General features: G+C 34.6%; 1 non-coding gene across 1 annotated transcript; it reads right to left on the reverse strand.

The window, feature by feature from the left end:
* Positions 1 to 4374: 4374 nt before the first annotated feature.
* On the reverse strand, positions 4375 to 4481 carry LOC136204975 (small nucleolar RNA R71). The gene has a single exon (XR_010675785.1). It is a non-coding gene; the product is annotated as a small nucleolar RNA R71 (small nucleolar RNA).
* Between the last annotated feature and the right edge of the window lie 2680 nt (positions 4482 to 7161).

Consider the following 7161-nt stretch of genomic DNA (forward strand, 5'->3'; position numbering starts at 1 on the left):
CGTCTTATATGAATACGTGACAAAGAATAGTTTATATATTATGTCGCGTTATATATGCAATGCGACAAGAATAGTTTATATATAATGTCACGTTATATGAAAACGTGACGTCGTGTTATGAAAACGCGACAACGCGACGTTGTGTTATATGACAACGTGACAATGCGAATTATATATGCAACATGATCAGAAGGCAGAAAAAAAAGAACAAAAACAAACGAGAAGAGAAGTGACAGCTTGAGATACTCAACCGATGTCATTCTAATTAACCCAGTAATTAAAATCATTGAAAAGACATAAAAAAATCTTTACGCAGCCACCATCTTCCTGAATCTTATTCAACCTTTGAGAAGACCTAAAGTTCCTTACCTATCCATGGCTGCCATACTCTCTTCCTCTCCCAAAGACAAACTGAAGCCTCACCTTTTATAATAGCTTCTGTTTTCTCCCATGGTTGTCGACTCCTCAACGACGATGGCGATTTCCTTCTCCAATTTTCCTCTTTTGCTTAGATCTCCGTATTTACGGTCCAGATCTAACGTTAATGTTTTATTTTCTTTTATACTGCATTTCCCGGTGACCGGGGTATGGAGATGGTGATGTTATAGTTATAAAGAAAGTGAGGGTATTTTGGTCCAAACTAAATGAAAGGGTCTAGATTGGTAACAAGTGAGGCAACTAGTCCTAATATGTAAATAGGCTTTCAAATAAGCTTAAATTTGTAATTAACCCATTACAAAATTGGCCCTGAAAATCTCGTTTATATTTTTAGACCAATTACAACACATTTTGCCAAATTAACTACTTCCATTATCTACTTTTCCAAAACATCCCAATTTTGTTCAAACCACCAACTCATTATATGCGAATCAACTGCGGACATCTTTCTGCGAACAACATTTGCGACTTTGGCTACGATTTTCGACGTATTTTTTGCATCAAATTCATTGGAAATGGTCGGGAAAAAAATATAGGTTTCTATCTCCTTACATCTAATAACTTGAAATCTTGTGATTTTTAGGATTTGCTAGGGTTTACGGGTATAGTTTTCATTTAAGGTCTTGTTAGGGTTTAGAGTTGTGTTTAATAGCATATTTATGCATTGTAAACTTATTTGGGATGTATTTGTGTGATTGAATATGTTAGAAATAACTTATTTCAGCAGCTCGATAGTTTCACAGTCATGAAAAATCTTCCGCAATGGAAGCAACTACGGAGGAAATTTATATCATTTAGTTGAATTTTCTTCGCAGTTGTTTCTAATCCGAAAGGTTTTTCATGACTGCGAAAACAATTGAATAGAGGAGTACCTTCATAGTCCAAAACACTACAAAGACAATTGTTTTGTAGTTTTATCATCTGTTTCGCATTTGCTTCAACTCTGAGTTTAACTTTGTTTTGTTTTCGCAGTTGGGTTAATTGTAAAGAAGTTTATTAACTGCCAAATAATTTTGTTTTTCTTGTTTCTCTTGCACTAAATGTCCATTTTTTTATAATATGAAGGTCTCAACCAATAATTCTTCTAAGAAGGATTCAAAAAAGAGAAAGAGATGAGTACCTCTAGGGTGATAGTATGAAAGGCATCAAAAGGTTCGAGTATCCCTTTAACTTAAATACAAAAGTATCAATCATAGTAAAGGCTGACTGGATGTAATGAAGAAATTGAAGAGTAAATTATCAAAAAATATCAAATGGAATTGTTTAAGAGAAGTTGTTTCAGACATTTGGTGGATATGGAATTGTGCACATTATATACTCATATTTCATGGTGTAATAACTAGAGAGGTTACTCCACTTAAACCGAAACATAGAGAGATGTGATTCAACGTCAAAGGATTTGAACTCAAATTTGGAGATTGGGAGTTCAGACTTATCACTAGGTTGAGATCTGGTGATATGAAACCAATTTTTGCAAAGGATGAGTAATTTAAATAATAAGAATAGATTGAGAGATATGTACTTTGGAAGAAGTCGGAGTTTAACTCACAAACAAATATAATGAAGCTTTCGAGAACATAAATTGACACAACGAAGAAGATTGTGATGTAGTATTCATGGCGATGTTGTATGTTATATATTGCATTTTCTTCACTACCAGTTCATCTCATTCGGTCAATGTTAAGCCCAAAATATACCTAAAATATCATTAACATTTACATCATTTTTATTACGAATTTGTGTTATTTATATCTGTTTAGATTACTTTTACTTTCGAATATCTTTCTTTCTTGCAAGGTACTTGAATATTTGGTAAAATCCAAATAGGAACGAAAAATGATCTAAAACAGAAGAAAAACCCTACAAAAGGAGTCAAAGACGACGTAAATCGAAAGCGCCAAGTCGAGGACACGAACGAAAGCAAGAAGTAAGAAAACCTGCCGGACCGCGACAGTGGATCCCAGACCCGCGGCCGCGACACGCGCGGTACAACCAATTCTCCCTTTCGTCCGTCGCTCAAGCTCAGTGCTACGTCATTCACGGCCGCAGATTACTATCCTCGGTAAGTGCAGAAATTCACCAAGAGCATTTAACACATGCTGAAAATCTAAAAACGCGTTCGTTCAAGTGGATAAAGACGTCCTTTCACAACGGACACGACTCTTAACCAACGGATACATCACTTCAAACACAACCCTTCAACATCTATAAATAAAGAGTTGATGTTGAGAAAAAGTGTAATGAAATGCTATAATATAGATATAGAAATCAGAGCGTAGAACTTATGTCGAAGTTCTAAGTAAAAACATTTCGAGAGTTAGAAATTAGATTCTGTACAAAACAAGATGAGGTACATATATTGTTTATAGTTTAATTACAACTCAGTAGCGTTTAGACATTGTTCCAATTTTAGTTTGCATCATGGTAGTGGCCGACCGAATCCCTATTACGAAGTTACAGCGAGAAGATTGAGTAAAGTGTTCGCCCCCGAGCCTGACAACCTCCTAGGAAACCCAAGGAAGCGGAACCGATCAAGCCCTTCACTTGCACGCCCTCGAAGAACTCGATGCTCCTTATTCTTTGTAAACTTGTATCAATTTATATTTCATCTAATAAAGTCCGTTCTATTCGACAAATCGTTATGCAGCACTTATGGTAACCAATCCAATATAAGTGAGGCTGGTGTTTTCATTAATATGCACTTGAATTCAAAATCATTACAAGGAAACTTTGTTGAACACTTAGGCAAATTATCATCTCGAAAGAGTGTTAATTTGAGTAAGGGCAACTATCCCGAAAGGGTTTTGTCGCGTTCAAAGCCAATTAATTAGAGGTTCCGTCATTTATTTCATCATCATAATAATACAAAGTTTAAGTTGTTTTCTTTGCTTAATGCAAATGAACAAATTCATTCCTTTTTCTAATAAGTTCTAAATGTTCCTGTTTTGTAAAATTCATCCTTAAAATCAGAAGATCTTTCTAACAATCGATTTATTCTAAATATATAATCTTATTCCAGCATTTTCAAATACTCAAAGTTTTCAAATTCAATCAAATAAATTTCCTAAATTCAATTAATCCAATTTTCACTTTTTATTTACATTTTATAAATCTAACAAGTTCGAAATTAAAGATTCAAAAATAAGTTTTTCGTTAAAAAACGTATCTCTGTGGGATCGATATTTTTATTACTACAAGCAAAACCGTGCACTTGCGGAAATCGCTCAACAAGTTTTTGGCGCCGTTGCCGGGGATACGCCAAAATTTTTGACAAAATTTTTATTTTTCGCATTTTATTTTCGAATCTAGGTTTATACATTATTTTTATACAACTTTTATATTTTATTTATTTTCAGTTTTATAACATATTTGCTTTCAATTTTGTTTTGAAGGTAGTTTGGCTCGTGTTACAATTTCAAGTTGATGCGCAGTTCACGAAATTCGGGCACGCCACCAGATCCTTTTGATCCAGAAATTGAAAGAACACTTAAGAAAAACAACAAAAACAACAAAAAAGACAAAACACCCTTAAAAACAAAAGTAGACCAGCCAGAAATTATGGCCGATCCACCGACACTTATGGATTACGCTAGGCCAGGATTGGCCGGTGTAACTAATAGTGTAGTTAGACCCCGTATAAACGCAAATCAATTTGAAATTAAGCCTACTTTGCTTAATATGTTGCAAAACAACGTAACGTTTTACGGATTGCCTAACGAAAACCCTAATGCACATTTGACAAATTTCTTAGAAATTTGTGACACTTTTAAAATTACTGATGTAACAGCCGAAGCAATCAAACTTCGCCTCTTTCCTTTCACTTTGAAGGATAAGGCAAAAATTTGGTTAACTTTTATGCCTGCTGCAACATTTGAAACTTAGGACCAATTAGCCCAAGCATTTTTACAAAAATATTTTCCTTTAGCAAAAACCGCAAGAGTCATCAAAGAGTTGACATCTTTTACACAAAATGATAATGAAACTCTTTATGAAGCTTGGGAACGTTTTAAAGAACTTCAACGTTTATGCCCACACCACCAATTGCCAGATGCACTTTTAATGCAGACATTCTATAATGGATTAAATCCTACGACTAGAGGTTCATTAGATGCTATGTCTGGAGGGTTATTTATGAAGAAGACGTCCGCCCAAGCAAGAGAACTTTTGGAGGAAATGGCAATCAACAGCAGTATGTGGCCCACAGAGCGTGGACATATACCAACGGCGAAACCATCATCCTCATGTACATCATCGGTTAAAGGTATAATGAATCTTGATCCTGTAGCAATGTTACAAGCCCAATTTTCTGCCTTATCGCACAAAATTGATAAATTTATGGCACCATGCGATCCTAATGATCCGATCCAGAGAGACATTGACTACGAAGGTATGAATGAGATAGAACAGGTAAATTTTGTCCAAGGACAAAACCAAACTACTAATCCTTATTCTAATACTTATAATCCTGGATGGAGAAATCATCCTAACTTTAACTGGAAAGATGGTAATAATAATAATAATGCAAATGCTAATCAATATCGTATAAACAATTATCAAAATCAAACAAGAGATACGATTAGCACTTTATCTTCAAAAATCGACAAATTTATAGATGCTATGAATGGAAAGGTAAGTAATCAAGACGATGGTTTTAAACGGATCGAAAATAAATTCGATCAGCTTATCAAAAACCAATCATCTAGCATCCATAATTTGGAGGTTCAAATTGGACAACTTGCTAAATCAATTCCATCCTGCAAAGAGGGAAGTCTTCCCAGCCAAACGGAAGAAAATCCGAAAGAGCATGTTAAGGCTATCACTCTTCGTTCGGGGAAAAACTATTTAGGTCCGGAAATGCCCGGAAATTCAACTTTACCTGGAAATGATTTACCAAAATCCAAAAAAGATACATTAAAACAAAAAGATACACCAATTGACTCTAATCCGAAACCCTTTGTACCAAAGCCACCTTTTCCACACAGGGTCCGAAATAAGGACCATGATAAACAACTGTTATCATTTTTGGACAAACTTAAAAATTTACATATAAATTTAACATTCATGGATGCGATTACGCAAATCCCTAACTATGGAAAATTCTTGAAAGATTTAATTTCAAAAAAGATTAGTTGGGAAGGAATTTCATCCATTTCTCTTTCTAAAGAATGTAGTTCGATAGTATCAAGCAAATTACCTACTAAACTCAAAGATCCCGGATGCTTTACCATTCCGTGTACATTGGGAAATATGGAATTCCCAAGTTGTCTTTGTGATTTAGGAGCTAGTATAAACTTGATGCCATTGTCTATTTTTGAAAAATTAGGTTTAGAAGAAGACATCAAGCGTACCAATATGGTTTTGCAATTAGCGGATCAATCCACTAAAAGACCATATGGTATAATTGAAGGCGTTTTGGTAAAAGTTGACAAATTTATTTTTCCTACTGATTTTGTTATCTTAGATTTTGCTTATGATGCTAATTGTCCGCTAATCTTTGGTAGACCATTCATGAACACGGGACGTGCTCTAGTTGATGTGTCGGAAGGAAAAGTAGTTTTACGAATAGGTGACGATAAGATCGAGTTCGATATGAATCAAGCGATGAAATATCCTATGGAGGATTTCGCTTGTAGGAAGCTTGATTTAATTGAAGAATGTGTTAATGACATTGTTCAAAGAGAAGAAATAATAGAACCTATAATGGGTGAAGAATTAGAAGATAAGGACCCAGAGCCTTTGATTCGAGAAGATGGACCAGTTCCGCCTTCAGTAATAGTTCCACCTAAATTAGAACTTAAAGAATTACCAAACCATTTGAGATACACTTTCCTAGGGGGAAGTGATACTCTACCTTTAATCATCTCTAACAAATTAACAGGAAATCAAGAAGAAAAATTGAAAGAAGTTGTTAGAAATAGAATAGGAAGTATAGGATGGTAGATTTCAGATTTAAAAGGAATTAATCCTAGTATTGTAATGCATAGGATTCACTTAGAAGAAGATAAGCCACCTAAAGCGGATAGACAAAGACGTTTAAATCCGAACATGAAAGAAGTAGTCAAAAATGAGATTACTAAACTTTTAGACAATGGAATCATTTATCCTATTTCGGATAGTGAATAGGTCAGTCCAATCCATTGTGTACCCAAAAAGGGAGGTATAACTGTAGTAAGGAATGATGAAGGTGAATTAATACCTACGCGAACCACCACCGGTTGGAGGGTTTGTATAGATTATAGGAACCTAAATAAGGCAACTAGGAAAGATCATTTTCCTTTACCTTTCATCGATCAAATGATCGAGAGGATAGCCGGTCATGCATTTTATTGTTTTCTTGATGGTTATTCCGGATTCTTTCAAATATATATTTACCCGGATGACCAAGATAAAACAACCTTCACATGTCCTTATGGAACATTTGCATATAGAAGAATGCCTTTTGGTTTATGTAATGCACCAGCAACTTTTCAACGTTGCATGACTGCAATTTTTAATGATTTCATCGAAGATATCATGGAAGTATTTATGGATGATTTTTCAGTTTATGGAGATTCTTTTGATGCATGTTTAAAAAACTTAGATAGAGTTCTTTCTAGATGCGAAGAAACGAATTTGGTATTAAATTGGGAAAAATGTCATTTCATGGTCGACGAAGGAATTGTTTTAGGTCATAAAATATCTGAAAAGGGATTAGAAGTGGATAGAGCAAAAACTTCAGTAATA

This window comes from Euphorbia lathyris, chromosome 8, assembly GCF_963576675.1.
Source record: "Euphorbia lathyris chromosome 8, ddEupLath1.1, whole genome shotgun sequence".
Taxonomy (NCBI): Eukaryota; Viridiplantae; Streptophyta; class Magnoliopsida; order Malpighiales; family Euphorbiaceae; genus Euphorbia; species Euphorbia lathyris.